The 20,513-nt window shown below is 44.4% G+C and overlaps 1 long non-coding RNA gene across 1 annotated transcript in view; it reads left to right on the top strand.

The window, feature by feature from the left end:
• LOC116797750 overlaps window positions 1-19,709 on the top strand; it is a 35,830-nt gene extending 16,121 nt beyond the window's left edge. Inside the window, exon 3 of the long non-coding RNA XR_004360739.1 lies at window positions 19,548-19,709. This is a non-coding gene — a long non-coding RNA (uncharacterized LOC116797750). The remainder of the gene's footprint in view (window positions 1-19,547) is intronic.
• The last annotated feature ends 804 nt before the right edge of the window (window positions 19,710-20,513 follow it).

Below are 20,513 nucleotides of genomic sequence, written 5' to 3'. Positions count from 1 at the left end.
ATTGTATAGATCAAGAAAGTACCGGGTAGATTTATTCACAGAAAATGCATTTAAATTACCCAACTATACGGGCTCACATTCTTCATTTATAGCCTGGTGTCTGGTCTCTGAAATCCTCCCAAGAATCGAGGTCACAGAATTTGAAAATGAGCTTCTGTACACCATATTTCTGGCCTTTGGGATGTAATGGAGCCTGCACTGTGTGGTAAATTGGACGGAATTCAGAGAAGAGCAACAAAAACAATTAAGGGTGGAGAGGAACTGACTTACATGGAAAGATTAAAGCGTTACAAATTTGTGGCTTGGTGGAGCAGAGGCTACTGCAAGTCATTGGAAGGTTCTGGAGGCAGGAATGCAGCTTCAAAATCCCCGGTCTTGTCTAAACCTGTTTTTGTTTGTGTGTTTGTTTTAAAGCAAAATCTTTTCAGAGCAATATCCTCATCTGGTGCAACTTAGAACAGTCCCAGTGAAAACAATGGAGTGAAGGGATCTGGGCCAAATTATACTGTCTGAAAGTGCAGCCCCAGTGCTCCTTTAAAACTGGCACAGCAGGAGTGCAAGGGGTACTTTAAGGAGGCAACTGGTGTTTTAACCTCCTGCAAGGCAATTCCTGATATATTTGGAATACAAAGAGGTTAAAGGCAGGTAATATTTGGACATCTTCCTTCTGTAGCACCTCTACCTCGGTGATGTCTGCTCTGGGGCAAAATGCTGGCAAAGCAGGGCTGGCAAAGCTTAAAATTTCATTTAATGCTTCAGCTGAGTATTGGCAAAAGGATGGGCTGAAAGGACATTTCTTTTACCTTGTTCTTCATGTGCTGCTGCAGAAATGCAGGCAGCTTTTAAGCCAGTAGAGAAAAGTCTCATATAGTCCCAGAAAACGTGGGATGTTGCCATGAGAAGCACTGAGGAGCTGCAGGTGTAACCCACTCCTGGGTGTACGTGGCACTTGCACAGAGGAGCAGTCTATAAATACCCCAACTACTCAGTGTAGCTGCTCGGAGTAGGTGTAGCAGCTCATGTTTTCAGCCTTCCAAACCCTTAGTTCTGTCCTTGCTGAGTTGATCAGGGTGGTGGCAGCTCTGCAGACACAAGGAAGGAATTGTTCCCAGTGGTCCACGGGGATTGAATTACAGTGAGACTGAGCAATTAAACACGTGGGCTGACTCGGAGGAAAATTAAGTGTGAAGCCCATTGTACTGAGAAACAGTCTCAGAAGGGAAGTGATGGAGGCCCTGTTGCTTGGGATGTGGTACTTTTCCTGAGGATGGAGTGTTAATTGAAGCATCATGGCCAAATTTTAACGGGGAAGTTAATTTCTGGCTCCCTCGCCTGCTCCTTGTTCCAGCTGGGGAGGGAGTGATTCCATCCCGGGGCTGAAGTCTGGCGTGTCTTGGCTGCACTTGGAGGGGAGCTGCCACCTTTCACATAAGGGATTACTTTTATGGGATGGGTGAAGCTGCCAGGGAGCAGAGGAAGGAGGTGGGAAGGTGGCAGCTACTTCATGGAAGTTGCTACAGATCCCAGTTTCCTTTGGAGTTCGTGTGTGACCTTCCCTGAGGGAAGAAAGTGGCCAAACTTCTCAAACATCATTAGGACTAATTTTCAGTCTTGCCAGTTGCACCAAAAAGCCAAAAGCTGTGTGGGGACTGTGCTGCCCACCCTGATTCCTCTGGGTCAGGAGTGACCTGCCAGGTCCACCCTCCCAGTGATATCCAGCTCCATGGAGGAAGGGGAGGGAGAGGAAAACTCCACCCTCACAAAATGAGTGTCTGGAAAACAGGGATTTTTGAGTGTGTGAATGAGACAGTGGCAGGAATACGGAATGTGGACCAAGGATGCCGGGGGGAATTGTTTCCATAGAAACCCAAGCAGGAGGCTCACATGGCTCCCCCATCTCAGACTTACAAATTCATGTGATTACCTTAATGGTCAACATAATGGATTGTAAAAAAGGGGTTGGGTGATGAGTAAAATTTGCTCTGAGTTGGTGGCAGATGTGGGGAGCCTTGTGCTGGAGCCCTGGGTGAGGGCAGCTCAGAGTGGCTCCTGTGCTGGGGGTGTGTGACTGAGGGGCTGCAGTAAATCAGGACTAACTCCTGAGGACTCAGTGGCATCCTACTGGTGTCAAACAGAGGGAATCAGGCCTGGTTTCTTTTAATTAATTTGAGGGGGGGAAAAAAAAAGCTCTACATTTGTTTTCTTGGTGCATTGTTCTCCCACCTTTGTCGCCCGGTCCTTTTGCTGGAGACAAAATCTTGTGCACGTGAATCAACAGAGTTCAGAAATGCCCCAGGAAATGCTGGTCTGAAATGTTCTCACATGCCAGATTTTATGAGGGGCCCCTGGGAGTCTGTTTTCTTCATTTGCTCGTGGAAACATCTCTTCTTGGAAAAGCCAAGGTGTTCAGGGCTAATTTATGTTCCTCCAGCCCCTTCAAAGAAACCAGCACCTAAAAGTGGTGTGGTTTTGGATGATGGGCTTAAATGGCTGAGCTTTAACATTAACAAAGGGCACTTAACTTTTGGGTTTAGGAAGTGAGGGTGTTCTGGGCTTTTATGGGTGGCATTTCTAGGGTCTGGGCACAATCCTGGGTGATCCCAGAAATCCCAGGTGAGGTTTTTGTGGAATACTGTTGGCCAGTCCTGCACAGGCACAAACAGAACAGGTTGCTGTGATATCTCAGCAGCAGCTGATAAGGTGGTGCTTGTGATCCCCTGGGAATCAGGAAGGATGAGACACGGACCTGTGGGAACACCAATTACCAGGGATATGCATCCCAATAGCTCCCATAAACCCCCAAATGCAACACCCATATAGGAGACAAATTTTGAGTGGGAGAAGAGGCTAAAGTAGGTCAGAGAACCCCAAATAAAACACAGAGTTTCAAGTCCTAGTGCAGATGAGTGGCTTGGGCTGCTCTGACCATCTCCTGTGATCCTCTGCTTTGATTTGGGCTGAGCTGACTTGCTCTGATTTTATTTTTTATTTTTTTTTTTTTGAAGCTTCACAACCCACAAACTTCATCTTTAATGACAGTCATTTGTGCTCTTTTTAGAGGACACTCTGTGTGGAGGGGGAGAGAAGGGCTGGAAATGGAGACAGGACAATTTTCCACGTGTTTTGCAGTAACATGTTTGTGAGCCACTGCCCTGTTATCCAAGAAATGGCTCCACAGCCAGAAGTTTATGTGATGGTATTTTTCTGGGTGCATTTCTGGGGGGGGGAAAGGAAAATAAAGGCTAAAATGATGGAGGAAATGGCTCCCATCTCTCCTCCTGGTTCCCCCAGCCTCTCAGAGCTGTCAAAAAGTTGCTGAAGGCCCTGAAAGGCTTAAGAGTAACCCAGGTCCAGGCTGGTTTGTTGGCAAGCTCCTGCAGCTCTGAGAGGAAAACATCTGGGCTGTGGGAAGGTCAGCCAGGAATGACATAGCTGCAGATATGCAAGGCAATCAAAGAGCTGCAGGGTCCCACCCAGGAGAGAGGAGAACCCCAGAGGCAGCTGGACCAGAACTGAGACAGGATTAACAGGGAGAAGCATTTCCCCCTCAAACTCTGTGTGTGAGTTCAGTGCTGACCCCCAACCCATGTTTGCCTGGTTTAGAAACACCCTCCCTGGGACTAATGGGTGAGATTGTTCTTCCATGGCTCCTAAATTACAAGGTTTTTTTGTGGTGAATTGAGTAATGTTTGACATTTTTCTTAAGGACCTGGGCTGTGGAGTGTGTCAGTAGCCTTGAGGTGCCCTAATTCCAGATGGAACCTCTGAATGATACTAAAATCAAATTGTTGGCTGGTTGATTTTCTCCCTAGTGGCCAGCACGGGGCTGGGTTTGGGGTCTGTGATGAACACAGGGGTGATCACACAGGGATGTTTTATTTACTGCTGCACAGAGGCTTTTCCTGCTCCTCACCCCACCAGTGTGGGGGCACAGGGAGCTGGGAGGGGACACAGCCAGGACAGGTGACCCCAGCTGACCACAAGGATATTCCAGACCATGATCAACATATAAATCTGAGTAGCCACTCCTGACTTCCCAAAACAAGGAGAGAAAAGGTGCAGCCTGGCCCCAAACCCTCCCTCTGAGCAAACATCCTCTCTGCCCTGAGCACTGTTGGTTTACTGATGGTTTTTCCCCATCAGTTAGTGAGAAGTGCAGCTTGAACCAACTTTGTCAAGGTTTTTAATCCTGGGGAGACTTTTTGCTGAACTGCCTGTGCATGGGAAATGCAATTGGTTGCCAGCTCACACTCCCCTGACCCGTTTCCAAAGCTATTTCATTTGATTGTGTTGGGTGATCTTCCTGAAATTATTTCTTGACTCTTATCTGAAATCCATTGATAATGGTTATTTAAGCTCTTTCTGTGCTATCTGGTTGTTTTAATTTCAGGCAGTACATTGAGGAGTTTAAGTGTGTATTAGTTATCATATTGATGGATCAGCCAAGCAGGGAACATTTGCAAATTCACATATTCCTTTTCACTGACCTGTGATAGTTGAAAGATAAGCCTCTTGCATGCCATTAGCAGTTGGAGCATCCATAAACATTTCTTGGTGTGTTTTGACGTTGTTTTGGAATAGTTGGGAGTATTTACATGTAGATTTTTTTTTCCCCCCTTGAATCCATCCTAAAATACTAATTGCCTGTTTGATTTGCTGTTTAATGCTTTTATTTAATGCATTTATTTCATGCTTTGCCTTTAAAGTAGCAATGACTGAGTTTGGGCTCAGTAGACTCAGCCCTCAACTTCTGCAAAAGCAAGCCCACTGATGTTATTTTGGTGTGAAATAACACACAAACAGCACCAATACTCTGCTTGGGGTTGATACAAGGAGAGAAGGAAAAGGAAGAAGTAAGAGATAAGAATCACCAGAGCTAGAGGTGCAAAAACTTCAGTGTTTTGTGTTACTCTGTTCTCCACGTGGAACCAAGGCAGTGTTGGATTCTCCAGCAAATGTGGTACCAAATTTCTGGAGCCACTGATAGATCTGAAAATGGAATGAGTTTGGGTGAAGCCAACGGGCTTTGAGAATGATTGTTGGAAAGAATCTGGCCCCTGGAATGATCTGGAGGGGTTTTGTGGTGCGGCACTTGTTGCTTGAGGACAAATGAATCCGTGTGTCTGTGGGTTTTCCATAGGAACATCCTCAGGAAACAGGGTGGGTCAGCTCCTGCTTGGCTTCTGAACTGTAGGTCTGTGCTCAGCTGCTGCCAAAATTTGGTTCCTGTGGTCAGGTGTACTCTGAGTTCAGTGTCTGATGATCCTTTGACTGTCTTTTTCCAATATGTGTGATTTTCCCACTGCTTCACCTCAGCTTCTTTCAGATGTAACTCTGTTAAAATCTCTTAAAACTGGTTAAAACTTGGTGACACATGATCGAAGAAAATCCCTTCAATCTTTAATTCAGCTGACCCAGATGTGGAATCAACAGAATTATATTTACACCCTCTCCAGTAGTGTTGTGAGGCTTCATTCACTCAAGTGTGCAAATCACTTCATGATTCTTGGAGAAAAAAAATATAAAATGAAGAGCACAGGCTGCAGGAGAGTGGTAAAGAATATTCTCCTGTTTAAAATTTCACAAGCATCCTTAGGTCTGTCCCACAGCACCTCTCTGGATTCCTGGTAACTGCACCAGATCTGGTCCTTAGGCAGGGAATTAATCTGGATTATTCTTACAAAACACATCTCAAGTGAAACTTTTGCCTATATTTTTCCCAGAAGATTCTTCTCTTTCAGTCCAGAATTTTATCAGCAATTCTTATGCTAACAGGGGTCAGGAGATGAGATGTTTCTCACGTTACACTTGAAGCTTCTCATGAATAATGGCCTGTATCACCTCTATTGTCTGTCCAAAACATAAGCAACCAGACATAAGGCCAGAGGAGAAATTTAAAGAGTGCTGAATAAACCAGCAGGACAGACCAAGAACTAAGATAGTCACAGAGTGAAACAAATACAAGGTGGAGCAGATGGTTATTTGGGGAAATATCCAAGCAGATTAACTACCAGGCAGCTAGAGAATGAGTCAGTCCCTGGTTAAAAACTACCCTGAAATCTTCAGAGCAAGAGGAACAGAAGCACAGATGAACATCACTGTAGCCAAAATAAATTAGAGGTCATTATTCCCCAGTGAATTTTCTTAAGTGTTAAGTAGAGCACATCAGGCTTTTCAAAGAAATCTGAGGGGGGTTGCCACACTTAAGACCATCACTTGCTCCTGTGCAAGGGCAATCTGTCCATTTGGAAACAATTTTTCCCATCAGTATTGTCCTTTTTTTCTTCTTCTTCTTCTAATTAATTTCTTTGCCTTTTTTGTTCTCATATATATGTATGTGTATGGGGAAAAAAAAAATAGCTGCAGTTTGGGCAGGATGAGAATCCCAAAATGCGTGGGGCTGGAAATTGCCATCATGGAAATTTTAGTTTCCCCCCCCCCCCCAAAGCCCTTCAATCTTTTCCTTCAGTGAGACTGCAGCTGCCATCTGATTTGTATTTATATATGCTCTTTATAGATATTAATGCAATAACAGATTAAACCTAAAGTAACTGTTACTACACAGAGACATCTCAGGGGGCTGATCTTGCAAACACTAATGCCTCTGAATAACTTTAATCTTGTGCATTGTGTATTTGAATTTAATGGGGACTTCTTGCATGCCAAAGTTTCTCACATTTGTGAATGTTTGCTGCAACTTCAGACTTTCCCCATATGTTGATGTCAATTTGTTTTTGCAACCTCAATACGGTTTAGAAACCTAAGGCTCTGATCACGGTTTGTATATGGTTTTTTCCCCCCAGTTCTTCAGGCTTCTTTGGGCCAGATTTTCAGCTGGAAAAACGGGCTAAAACCTCACTGCTGAACCCACTTATTTTTACCAGGCTAAACCTGCCTTACAAGGGGTGTTTTTTTGGGTCTGAGCAAGCTCATAGGTAATGTGAGTTATAGGGGGGTAAGGCTGTTTTTATGGCATCACCTTCTCAAAACACTTTCTGAAGGTGAATTCCTAAAAGAAACTGGATTAAAAAAACTTGGAAAATGATCTGATAACCCAGTAGTGTTTGTATAAATAGCTGGAAGTGTCCAGGACACAGACAGGGCAGGTGTATCAAACTTGCCCAGTGCAATTGTTCTCTGATCTCTGTGTAAGGTAAACTCAGAGTCCAGACTCACTCCTTTAGTTCTGCAGGATCATCCATTCTGTGCTTTTTAGGTGCCAAAAGCTGCTTAGAGGATATTAATTTTACCAGATTCCTACAAAATGCAAAGCTTTGATAAAACCACTTCAGATCAAACAAGGCTGGTCTCGGAATTCTTTGGGGGGGGGACCAAAAATCTGTTCCTCTTGGACTCTCACAGGTGTTTAAACTCAAGGGCATCCTCCAGTGAGCCAAAGCAGTGTATAATCCTGATATTCTGCCTTGGAATCACACTCCCAGTGCACACTGAACCTGTTGTGTTCCCCTGCAGAAAGCTGAGCCCAAACACCAGTGGTGAGTTTGGAGTTCAATGATAATGGTAATTTTCCAGGTTAATGGAAGGGGAATAAACTCTTCCACAAGGCAACTACTGTGACCATCAGCAAAGTCTTATTCCTCCAGGTTCAACAGTTTATGTGGGACTGATGTACCCTTGGAGAAGAGGTGAATTCCCTTTAGAAATGCAGCAGCTGACTAAAAGAACACTGATGTGTCTGTGTTTGCAGTTAAGGCTCAATAACTCTTGGCATAAATCTGAGAAGCATCTGATAGGACCTCAGATTATCCCATCTCTCAGCTGTTGAGTGAATAAGACTTATTTCTTGGCCCACAGAAATGTAAATAGATTTTCTTCATTCCTGTGTCTGGGCATTATTTAAAATTAAGCTGGTTTTCATAAGAGTTATCTCTGTATCTGTCAAAACTAAATATATATATAAATACATATACAAGTGTAGGAAAGGTAGGAGAACAATATGAAGGTGAGAACAAAGGTAACAAACCTAAGAAAATCATTGGGCACTTGAATTAATGAGATATTTGGTTAAGTAGCACAAATAACATTGTCCACAACCTTTTTGTCACAAATTCCAACTCCTGAGGTATTAAAGGAATGCACAGGACTTATCAGTCTGAACAACAAAATACTGGCTGGGGCTTTTCAAATGTGATATTTTTCATATTTCATAGGATATTCAAGAGTTTTATCAGTTTTAGGCTGCTGCATCCATGTAGAAAATCCCAATGTTACTCACCCAAGGGCTCAGACACTTTGGAGAGGTCTGGTTTTAAATATCTAAAACTTAGGAATTTGGGGTTGTGCTGGTCAGTCAGGATCTCTTTGTAACCAATGGAGAGAAGGGGGGGGCATGTCCAAAGAGTGAATAACTTTAAATATTTTAGATCCTGTGGTAGGAAGAAGTGATTTGTCTGCTGGAATTGTTGCTCTTTCCATTCACCATGGAGGGAGAATAGTTGTGATAACTGATTTTCTTACATCAAAACTTATGAGTATAATGTCAGCCCTAAACATGTAATGCCTGTATTTTAAAAGTTTAGTCGTTGGGAGATGCAGATAAAGGCCCTGTGAGGGTCTTTTGTTGGTTGGTTTTAAGTAGAGTCCCCATCCATGGGCTATTCCTGAAAATCTTCACAGCATCTGTGGGCACTTACACAAGTCTTGAAGGGAAAACCAAGAAAACAAGTTCTTTAAAAACAACTAAATTAATTTGGTTAGTTTAATGCTCAAGAAAAACCAGCCCTGGGGAGGGACCAGGAGCTAATTGCTGCTGTCTGGGTGACAGTGGGCTCTGGGTGGCACCCATAGGTGCCCAGGGTGGTGCTTCCTTCTCTCTTTGGTGGAGCAACCTCCAAATTTCACTGCCTGGTGGAGCTGGGAGTCCTGCTAGGGTTTGGTCTTCCGAGGTTACACCTCCAGGAGGTGCAGTGGGGAAATAAATCCACTGTAGGGCTGTTCCTACTGTTCCTGTGGCTTTGAGATGAGGAGAGGCCAGTCCATAAACTCCTCTCTGTGCCTCCTCCCTCTGTGTGTGTTCTTATCCTGTTTCAGACTGGCCTGAGGACTGGAGCTCGTCCTCAGAGCACCAGATATCCTGGGAGCTGAATTTCTATATAAATTGGGAGCAGAAGTGGCTCCCAGAGCTCAGGAGTGTGGCAGCAGAGCTGGTCAGATGTGCTCGGAGGAGCTGCAGTTCCAGTGCCGGGCACCCCTCAGGCTGGCAGGGGAAACCAAAGCTGAGGGCTGCCAAGATTTGTATATGGGAGTCTATGGTTTGATCAGGGGGTGAGATCAGCTGGTGGAGAGAGCCCAGAACATGACTGAAGTGCTCTTTTTAAGTCTGGGGCATCCTGAGGAATGGGCAACTGGGATCAACCCCCACCCTGGGCTGTGACTCCTAAACCAGTGCCCCTCAACCCTGTGTCAGTCCTTCCTACAGGACCCTGTGGCTCCTCTCTCTCATTTGGGTGCCTAGGAAATATAAAATTTTCCCCATTTTCCCTACCTCTTGTGGAAATCCCTCCCCTTTCTTCAGATCTTACATCATGTCCAACCTCTTTCAGTCCCATCCACATCCTTGGAATATTTTAGCACCTTGATGCCATTGAAGGTCCCTTCCAACCCATCCCATCCTATGATCTCACTTTTCCTCTGATTTTCTTCTCTGCCTTTTAAGAATATTGTGCTGTCAGATAATGGTCTGTAAAAGGCAGCTGCTGAAATACCAAAATACCTGCTTTTATTTGGATGGAAAGGAGATGATTGCAGTGCTCTGGATTTGGAGGAAGCTGAGGTGGGATTCCAAGATAAGGAGACACAAGGGAGATTTTATAGGTGGTGTCTGGGTAGCAGCATCCTTGTTGAATTGATTGTTTTAATGCTGAGCTGTAATTGTGGTATTAATCATGTGCTTGAGCACCAGGAGCATCGGGAAGGTGTCTTTTTATTTACAGTAAAAAGCAGGAAAATGAATAATGGCTGTTTAAAATGTTGGGATTGAACCCAGGACCGTGGTAGCTGAATTCCCAGAAATGTGGGACTCCCAAAGCTTAGATCTGGCCATGACTTTGAGCAGTCCAGGTGGCTACTTTTTGTGTCCTGTCTGCTGGCAGGGGCTGAATGAGGCCCCACAGCTTTTGCAGGCAGATGCATTTCCAGGAGCCCAGATGCTGCCGTTGCCCAGCCACCAGACAAGGCAAACAATCAGAGAAGCCTCCTCTCCACCAAATCCACTTGCAGTGGTCGCTCCCAAAGCTCCTCTGAGAGAGGTGAGGAAAAGGAGCCCGGGAATCCCTGCTGAAAGCCTGTCCAAACCCATTTTAAATGTAAAAAAAAATGAAGAAAATAGCAGTCTGTGAGTCTGTCTGCAGCCACAGCAGAGGGGAGCAGATGTAAGCAAGCCTGCCTGTGCCTTCTGAAGCTCTGTGAGCTCCTGGAAGGTAGCCAGGGCTGAAATAATGGCTGCAGGCAGCACCCCTTTCTCCCCTCTGCCTGACCTGCTCTCAGACAAGACATTTGTAGGTTATTAAGCTGTGGGCACACACTGTGCCTCACAACTGGGCAGAGCAGGGCACTGCTCAGGGCTGCAAACCTCCAGTCACACCAGGGGAACCTTGTGTTGTGTCAGCAATGCCACCTGCCCCAGCTCCTGGGCTCAGGGACTGCGTGGAGCTGCTGAATCTTGGTTATTAAATGCCCAAAACTACCTGGGGGTGTTGGGAGAGGGCCTTGGAGGTCACTGAGGTGTGTGTTGGTGCTGCCACTGTGCTCCAGAGCCTGCTCTTCCTGCCACACCTACGATTGTGTGCCTTTATGTCCCCTGCACAGAAAGGACAAGATGCAGTGATGTGCAGTATAAATATTTTGCATTCAGCTTCCTATTCAAAGTTCCCTTTTCTCAGTCTTACCACTTGTCCCCCTAGATTCCTTTCCCCCTATTTCTTTAGCTCAACTCTGCCGTGCTTTACTGTAAATGAACTGTTTTTGCTTGGGCACGATTTATTTATTTATTGTCCTCTGTCTGGGCGTCTCTCACTGTGCTTTAGTTGCAGTTATTTGGCAAGTCAGCTCATGGGCATGGTCCCATTTCACTGTTGCCCTGGTGTTTTCAGTTCCCATCCTGGGTGCTGGAGCTGGCAGCCTGTGTCTGGCTCCATGTGTGCCATGGATGGGCACATTCAGCTGCAGCAATAATAAAGCTGGTTTTTGGTTTTGGTTTTTTTTTTTTATGTAAGGGTGCTGCTGAAATTTGAAATTGCTGAAATCTGAGCATAAAAGATACTAAGAGGCAAAGCCAGAAATGATCCTTTAAGAGCACTCCTTGATATTTGGTGAAGTGAACCTTGAAAAACCTCCCTTGTTTCCTGTTGTTCCGTTCCTTGTTTTCTCTCATAAAGGCTTTTTTTCCCCTTTCCAAAATACACAGCCTCCCTGGAAGTCTGTTGCTCCCAAAAGAAGGTCTTGTTGTAGGTTTTGACCCAGGTCCATCTCCTATCACAGCTGCAGCTCCTTCCCTTTGAGGTAAAGCCAAAGCTGCTGAAATGATGTCGATGCTGGAGATCAGGGCTTTCATCTGCCCCAGAGGAAGGGTTAATGCTGCTGGGGGAACTTCTCCTCTGGTTTCCTGCCCAAGGCAACACGAGGGGATCTTTCAGGAGGCCAAATTTGTCCCTCATCACTGCTGACCCACTCTTGTCTCCTGCAAGGTCCTCCAGATCACTCCTTCCTCCCAAGCTGCTCGTCAGGTGGCAAAACCTGTCGGTTTGAGCTCGACGCTCAAAGAGAAAGTATTTTTTCTTTTCTTTTTTTTTTTTTAAGGCACAAAACCTGCCTTTTAAAAGAAAGGCAGTTCCAACTGAAACCCTTTTACCAGTGGCCATGTTCTGGTTAGCTGCAGTTTTCCCTTTCCCATCGTGTTCAGCTCCTCCAAACAATCCCCCCCCCCCGTGCCTGCAGTGAGGGAATTGAAATGTGCTTGGCAGCTCCAGCCTGCAAAGCCTCGATAATTTTTTGTCATCGATCCAAAAATCTTATGCCAGTTCACTGACGTGAGGTCACTCTAATTTCATCCCAGGGCTGCTGGTAGAGGGTGTTTTTTGGTTTGTTTTTTTTTTTGGTGTGTGTGTGTGTCCCGACTGCCCTCACCCCCTGCCCAGCTCTCTGCCCCCACCTCGTTTTGTTGGAGGTTAATCACTGCATGAGGTAACTCCATCCTTGGCATGTGTTGTGAGCTGGAAATCTGGTGGCTAATTACTGCCTTCAGAGCAGAGGAGGAGGCTGCAGAGTCCTGCCCTGGGAGGGACTGTGCTCACATGGCAGGGAGGACATCCCTGGCTCACACCAGGCTGAGCCTGGATGAAAAACAGGCTCCTCTTTATAATCTAGAGCGTCTACTCGGTGCTCAACAGCAGAAAATACCTGTGTGGAAGGGAGACTGTCCTGCTTTTAAACACAAAAATAATCCCTGTGTGATTTCTGCTTTGAGCATTCAGGGCTTGGGGTGACACCGAGGCTTGAACGTCCCCAAAAATCTCGCTGGGAGGATGAAATTTTCTTTTCTTTTCTCCCTTTCTGGTCACGTTTTACCACTGGAGTTACTCAGCGAATTAATAGGTATAGAAATGCAAAGCTCTTTTCTTATTACACGCCATCGATCTGATTGCAGTGTCATTAATTGAAAGACTGGGGAAATGTGATGGATGGTTCAGTTCAGGATTCCACATTCGTTTTGGCATAGCCCTGCAGGAGAAAAGCTGCATGAAGCTGATTGAAGGGCTCTTTTTGTCTGACATGAATTATTCTTTCATTGTCAAACCTTGTAACAGCATTCAGACATAGGGAGATTTACAATGTGAAATCCTAAATGGGGTCTATTCTTAAAATAAAATTAGAAAAAAAAAAAAAAGAAAGAAAGAGAGAGCTTTATCTCGCGACGTCGAAAATAGCTATGTTAAAAAAAAAAATAATAAAACAACCCACAACTATTCCTACAAATTAACTATCTCCTGCAAAACCCAAGGGGCTGATGCTTCTCACTTAATTTTAAATTATTCCAATGGCAAGGCCTTAAATGAATAAAACAATTGCTTTAATCACATAACGGTTGTCAACATTTTTATTACGCTCAAATATATTTGTTTGTCTGAGAGGGTTTGTTTGTTCTCCCCACTGCTGTCATTTACCTAACAGAACCATTAGCTGGGGATCCTGCAAAATGAGACCAGGTTTGCTTTTTTTTCTTTTTGGGGAAAACCTGGCTGGACGTTGCCGAAATGCTTATTTAAGGAAATCGTTCTGCGTTTTAGAAAACATTACCAAAAAATAAATGAAAAAAACAAAAAAAAAGGCATCTTAGTGTTGTGTGCAGGGTTTCAGCTTCTCCCAGCTGCTGTCTGCAGGCAGATCTCGTCAAATGGCTTGGTGGGGTTTATTTTTTTTGCTGTCCACCCGTGGTTAAATTCTTGTTCTTTTTGCGGGTCGCGAAATCTTTTTCCAAAACCTCCGAGAAATTGCCTGCCGCTGACGGGAGACACAACTCTGAAAAAGTAGCAGAGGGGCTCAGCCCCGCTTGGCTTTGCCACGCCGTGGCCTTTGCAGAGTCGAGGAAGAGGTTTTTTTGAATGCCAAGTAGCCACCCAACTCGTAGCCTCATTTAGGAATAAAATACCGAAATAACATTATACGAGATGGGAATCAATGTCATGCCTGTTACAAATGCTGGAGCTGGGAGAATAGCTAGATTACACAGAGCAGGCAGATTAGATGAAGAAGAGTATTCGATTACATTCCATCTGATTAGTGGTGTCTATTCATCTGCGTGGGGCTTCTTTCTTTCTTTTTTTTTTTCCCTCTTGAAAGAAAGCTGACTTATTTTATCTGAATTGGGAGCGTTCGAAGGAGTGATGGTGCAGACGAAGAGTGAGAAGAACAGGGCATTAAACAGTGGTAAAAATATGCAGCTCTCTGCTTTAACCACCTTCCTCCCTCAGCCCCCGTGGCTCTGGGTGCCCAAGTGTGTTAGAGCAGGCTGAGAACTACAGGAACGAGCACTTTTAATATTATTTAACTACTTCTCAGCCTTAGATAAGCGTGGAGTGGTTACTCTCTGATTGAACCCCTACACAAATGCCCCTTTTCCACCTGAGCTGTGCACTTGCAGGCGATGACACCGGCCCCACGAACGGGACGAGTAATTCCCATTAAAAAAGGGGGGGAAAAATCCAGCCTTTCCAGAGCCTAAGAAATAAACGGCAGCGATGGGAAATGTTGTTCTCATCCCCCGCCCCCTCCCCCCTGCCTATCTGCATGTAATACCCTCCCGAACGTGGATTTTTTAAGGTCTCATTGTTCGGCGAAGGGGCGAGAATTATTTTGGGTTTTTTGTTGTTTTTTGTTTTTTTTTCAGCAGGGTTTTTCCTGCCCCGGCGCCGGTGCCACCGCTCTCCTCGCTCTGGAAACCCTCCTTGTCCTCCTGCAATTCCCAAGCAGCTAAGTTTGGAAATGAAACTGCCTGGCGGGTCAGCACAACCCCCTTTTCCCCCCCCACCCCTCCCTCTTCCTTGAGCTTTTTGGAGCCCGTTATTTGCTTTATTTTTGGCTGTACACCCAGCTCTGGGACGCTCACACCCAGGGCTCCTCGAGGGGGCAAAGCCGGTGTGAAACTGCAGCTTTCCTTTAACCTTCCAGCCACTAGACTGGTCCTAAAAAAAAAAAAAAAAAAAAAAAAAAAAAAAGGTGAGGGAGCTGGGGAGGGATTTCTTTAAGGAGGTGTTAGTTATATTTTAAATTTATTTATTAATTTTTTAATTTTTTTTTTCGTCCCCCTTGCGCTGTCTGAAGCTGAACAAACCCGACAGTTTCTCCGAGCCCCCCAAAATCAGGAGGAATATTTTTCCTTCGGTGTCACTAATTAGCCTCCCACGGAAGCTGATATAAGTAGAAAGGGAGCTAAGGAGAGGGTTGTGCAGCCTTGCAGGACTCTGAGCATATTGCACGTGAGGGGGGGGGGGACAAAAAAAAAAAAAAAAGGCTTCATCTCAGCAACAAACTCCTAATTTTCGGAGTTGCCCGCACTTGGAAGCGCGGGGTATGTGATTTCTGCAAATTAAATTAGAGTTGGGAGCCGTGGCCGCTCTGATCAGATCTGTGTAAATAACGTTGTCCACAGCCTGTGTAGTCACCTCTGAAATGCTCTCTGGATATCAGCCTGTTCTTGTGCTGGAGTCAGGGTGGTGGTGCTGGATTTCGGAGCCTTTTCCATTTTATTCGTTTTGATTTTGTTCAGGGCTTTTTTTTTTTTTCCTTCCTTTTTTTTTTTTTAAATTTATTTTATTTTATTTTATTTTTTTTAGCCCATTTTGACTCTGAGAGTTTTTAAAGGTGAGGCTCATTTTTGTGAGGTTAAGAAGAAGGAGAGAGTCAAAGGTACCGTATCTTTCTTCTTAATTGTTTGCCTTAAGTCTAAAACATCTGAAAAACACCCTTAAAACGGTCTTAGAAGTAACAGTCGCTTAATTAATAAAAATAGTAACAGATTTAGCTTACCCTCTTTATGGACTTAACTTCAGGAAATTAGGCATCCACTCTGTCTCCTCTGGAATAATCAGCTTCTTATCTAATATATATGAAATGACCAAATACATCTTACATCATTTGCATCTTTAACTCAGGAACAATTGCTCAGAAAAATGGAAGCAACTGCTACGAGAGCAGAGAATCTTGTCGTTTGCAAGCCTTTAAGCCACCCCTTTATTTCCCTCTAGTTTGGCTTAATTTCCTTTTATTGTGTCGTTGGGGGGACGAGAATATACAATGCCATGGCTAATTGTGTTACTCTTCACATTAATAACCTGCAACTTTCCATCCCGACGAGCGAGGAGCACGGAAAAGGCAGAAACAGATGCAATTATTTGGTGCTGGCTAAGTTACTGTACGTGACCCAGGTGCTGGAGTACTATTTGCATGTGTTTCTCACCTTTGTTCACCCAGACACATGGGGATCTCGAGCTATTGCTGACTAATTGATAGTTGTAGTAACTGCTATAGGCTCCTTAGATTAGAAATGCATGCAGACGTGTGTCTTGATTCAAACATTAAGGAACACACACACTCTCACTTACTTACATGGGCAGAAAGTCTTCATACTATTAGAGGTGTGTGATGGAGATAGCAGGACATAAAACAGAAGAGAGAGAGACACAGAGGGAGAGAGAGAGACAGAGACAGAGAGATGGCATGCAGCATATATACCCCTACAAATAGTTCTAAAATGCGTTTGCAAATGCAGAAGTCTTCAGAACCATCCAACAGTTCAGCACACCCTTTTTATCTCTTCTCTGCGGGACGCCTCCATCCAGATTACTCGAAAAAAAGCGGAAAAGGTGAGAGCTCTGCCATCTTAGCTCTGAATTCATCTGATTTCCTTTTTTTTTTTTTTTTTTTTTTTTTATATATATATATATCCCCCCCCTCCTCCTCTCCCCTTGTATTCCTCATGCCATTGTCCATTCTTATGATGGCAGCCGCCCTTGCTCTTGAATGCAAGTGTCACAGCGGGAGCAAAAAGGGTTCAGGGCTGCATTGTCAAAGCCATGGTTGCCTATTGTTTCTTAGCCTTTCACTGCTCTGCTTTTCCGAGCCTCTTTCCCTATCAGTGGCCCCTGTCAAGGGGAGGAGTAGGGAGAAAATTGCAAGAGTTAGTCGTCCTTTTTATTGCACACTGTTATGATAAACAGCCCAGCAATACATCCCACAAAATTAGGAATTATAACGACGGGACGGGGCGGGGGGGGGAGGGGAGGAAAAAAAAAAATAATTCTTTGTAAGTTTGTTTTTTTTTTTTTTTTGCGTTTTGTCGCTGCCCTTATGTGTCAAAAGCTTGGTTTTTCTTAGGAAAGACTTTTGTTATTGGTGTTTTGCCCAGCAAAAAATAGAGGCAGCTGCAAAGTGAACAGTGAGCTATTTAGCCACAAGGTAAAAATTTCCTGTTGCTATTTGGATACTGATGCTTTTCAATTTTAAGGGTGTGGGGGGGGAGGAAGCATGACTGAAAGCATTTCTCTAGCTGTCCATTCATCCATCCATCCATCCATCCATCCATCCATTCATCTGTATTTCATGTTTTAAAAGAGATTGCAAATGATTTTTTAAGAAAGGCCGGAGAGGCTGCTTGCAAGTTGGTTTTGTTGGGAAAAAAACGTCTCAGGGCAGGATGAGGTTTGTGTTTCAGGTGCTCGAATCTTGTGCTGGGGAAAGGAAGGGGGAACGAGTGTCCTGCTCGTGCCAGAACGTGCTGGTTTGTCAGGTCATCTAAAAGTAAAATCTTGTCACAATTTCTTCCTTTCATGGGGGGGGGGGGGGAAAAAACCAACCAACAATATAGACAGGACTTTAAGTGACATTTAAGCATGTGTTTGATTGTCTTGTGTGCACCAGGCCAGCTTTGCCCGTGTTCCAAACTTCAGGGAGGTTACAAAGTCGTGGCCTCAGAAGTTTTTTTTCTTGTCTGTTTTGCTGCGTTTGATATCAAATTGTGTAGAGAATAAAACGATTTCTAAAATATGGCTTCCAAGGAGAGTGCAAACATATTTACGTGTTCAAGTTGGAAATACTCTACTGATTTCACTTTCAGTTGTTTTTTTTTTCTGCTTTAAGAAAGTGAAAGAGGAGCAAATGCGATTTCGTTTATGCTTTTAACTGTTTCCGTAAATAGGAGCATCTTTTCAAGCCTTAAATTTATACTTACTGTCCTCAGTGTACAGTATATTTAGCAGTTAGGGGATTTATTTTTTAGAGGTCTATTATTACGTTATTTTGACTGAGCTATTCTGTGATCACAAATTATTAAAAGAAAACGCTACAGACCGTTGAAATATGTGCTTCTTGAGCCTGAATATCTAAGTCATTGCAAATGTCTAGTGCTATTTTGTCTTGTCTAATAATACCAGGCAGAGTGCTTTCACAGATGTAAATATGGTTTAAGAAGCTTGCAGAGAAATACTCCTTAAACTGCTGCACAGTTGGGCTCTTGTTTTGGTTGCATTTCAGAATGTCGAGTTGTCTGAGCCTCCCAAATGATTGTTGTGAATTTAGTTTGAAAGAGGGGGGCGAGATATTTCACCTGAATCCACTCTTGAATCTCAGAACCCCGAAACAGGAGCGATTTGGTGATTAAATTCTCTCATTCCATCCCACAGACAACTTGCTTTACCTTTCAGTGTTTTTTACACGTATATATCGTCCTGCACCGCCACGTTCTAGGCCAAGTGTGTGTCTGCTTGGAAGATCTTTAGGTTTGAAACTTTTTGAAGAAACGATGAAAGAACTCCTGGCCTTGTTTTAAATCAGGCTCTGAATGCAGCCCAGGCCACCCTGGGAGCACAATGTTTAATTTCCATTCGACATCTGCCTTATATTTCCCATTGCAGGCCGGGCTCGGCGTGGAAGGGGAGCGCTTATCGTTGATAAAAAGTTTGGCATCTCTTTTGTCAGGGGTTGTAATTTCTGTTCTCTCAATCTGGACTGTCATTTTGTAAAAAAAAAAAAAAAAAAATCTTTTGTCACCGGGGGAGCTGAATGGAAAACCTGGAATGTGTAAGAGATTAAAGAAATGGGGGAAGAGGATTGGAACGTGTGGAGCGATTCTGAGCGCTCTTGGCTCTCGGAGGCAGATGGTGCCTAATCCTGATTTTTCCTTATTCCAGTGTAAATTCCGAGCTGTCCCACTGAATCCACTGCTGAATACTGATGAATCAGAACCAGGCCTGGCTCATTTCTTTGCTTTTTTTTGAGACTGTGGGCTTATCTGGCAGTGCTTTATGCATGCACAGCTCTCATTTTACACTCCTGATGAGAGATGCCCACTGAGTGACTTGGTGCTGATTGCAAACACAGGGGTGTAAATCCTGGCTTTCACTCATTCCTCCTCCTTTAGATGTGCTATCACTCTGACCTTCCAGGATCTAGGAATAAATATTTGAATAACTTGATGTGTTTTCTTTAGGTAGGTCCGGGGAGGGGAAATATTATCCTCTCCGAAGGGCTGGGGTGGAATTTTGCATGTCTGGACATTCCACAGGGGCAGTGGGAATGGTGGTGGTGGTGGTGGCTGAGATGTCAGGTCTACCCTGGGAGAAAAAGAAGTTTATTCAGCCCAAAGGCAGGAACATTTGGCCCCACAGACTTATTTTTGCTGCAAAAAAAGGTGATCCAGGGGGATTGACTGTTACAGCCTGGGGATTCAGAGAACTGTTTCAGGTAGAGAAGGGAAAACTTCACTCTGTGTTTAATTTTTTAAAGTGGATTTTTATCTCCTTATTAATCAAACCTACTTGTGTTCATGTTGATTTTAATGTAGGAAAATAAAAAGGCTTTTTTCCCCCCCAGATCCATCCTGTAATCTGAGGATGAAATGCTCTGTGTGCAGTGTCAGCTCAGGTCCCAGGCACCTATTTAACTTTTCCTTGTGGGATTTCAGTGAAGCACAACCCTCATAGTCCTGCTCTACATAGGAATAAATGCATCTCTTTTTTTTCTTCACCCCCCCATAGGAGTAACTTGATGACTTCAGTGGGAATTGCTCTTAAACAAGAGAGAGAAAGGGTCACCTGGATTCTCCTGGAGATGGGAGTCAGGGGCACAAGTCTCCAGGAAGGCACAAGAAGAGGATCTCAAATGCTGCCTCTTCTCCAGAGGCTCCATCCCACATCGAGGTCCAGGCAAGTATTGTTTCCCCTGGTTGGAGCTTCACTGGTGAGTCCCTACAAGGGTTTGCTTCTCACACAGGGAAATGGTGTCACTGAAGTTTTGTTTCATAAAAATTTGATGAGAATTTGCTTCATTAAGCAGAGGGTGGGTTCTTGTGCCCCACAGGCCAGTGTGGCATTGCACTCTTAGGGAGAGTTTATGTGGTCCTAGCCAGGAAAAGCTGAATCACTGGATTATTAAGCTTTTGGTAATTCCAAATCCATGTCTTGTTACCAGCTGAGACACACAGAGGTATAGCAATCTCACTTGAAATCTCTGGTTAGGTGACCCTCTGCATTTCCAGGCCTTTTGGGTTTTACAAAGCACCAGAACCAGGCCACTGGAGTGAATTTTGTGTCCAGGTGGGCTCTGCATGCCATGGGCAGCATCTCCCCCAAGGGATTGTCACTGGTTTCCATACCACTGTTTATAGAATTAGGTATTATTTGAGAGGAGCAAAGCAATTCCAGCTTGCCAGGTAGAAAAGAGGTTGGTTACAGCCCTGCTCAAAGTGGAAGAGTCTGAAATAAGCCATGAAAGAACATATTATCTTCCACTGGGAAAAGCCTGCATGGAGAGACTCATTTAGCCATGGGAAGCTGGGGGAGAAGTGTGGAGTGAAAGACCAACCAGGCAATTACTCTACTAATGGGTGAGATGAGGTTGGATTTCAGGAAATCAGTGCAAATTTGTGGTTAAGTATGTCTGTTGAAAAGATTCTGAATGCAGGGAGTGTGAGGGGACGTTTTCCTTATCTGATGGAAAATGCC

This window comes from Chiroxiphia lanceolata, chromosome 23, assembly GCF_009829145.1.
Source record: "Chiroxiphia lanceolata isolate bChiLan1 chromosome 23, bChiLan1.pri, whole genome shotgun sequence".
Taxonomy (NCBI): Eukaryota; Metazoa; Chordata; class Aves; order Passeriformes; family Pipridae; genus Chiroxiphia; species Chiroxiphia lanceolata.
Note: the sequence above shows the minus strand (reverse complement) of the source record. Positions and strands in the feature narration are given on the sequence as shown.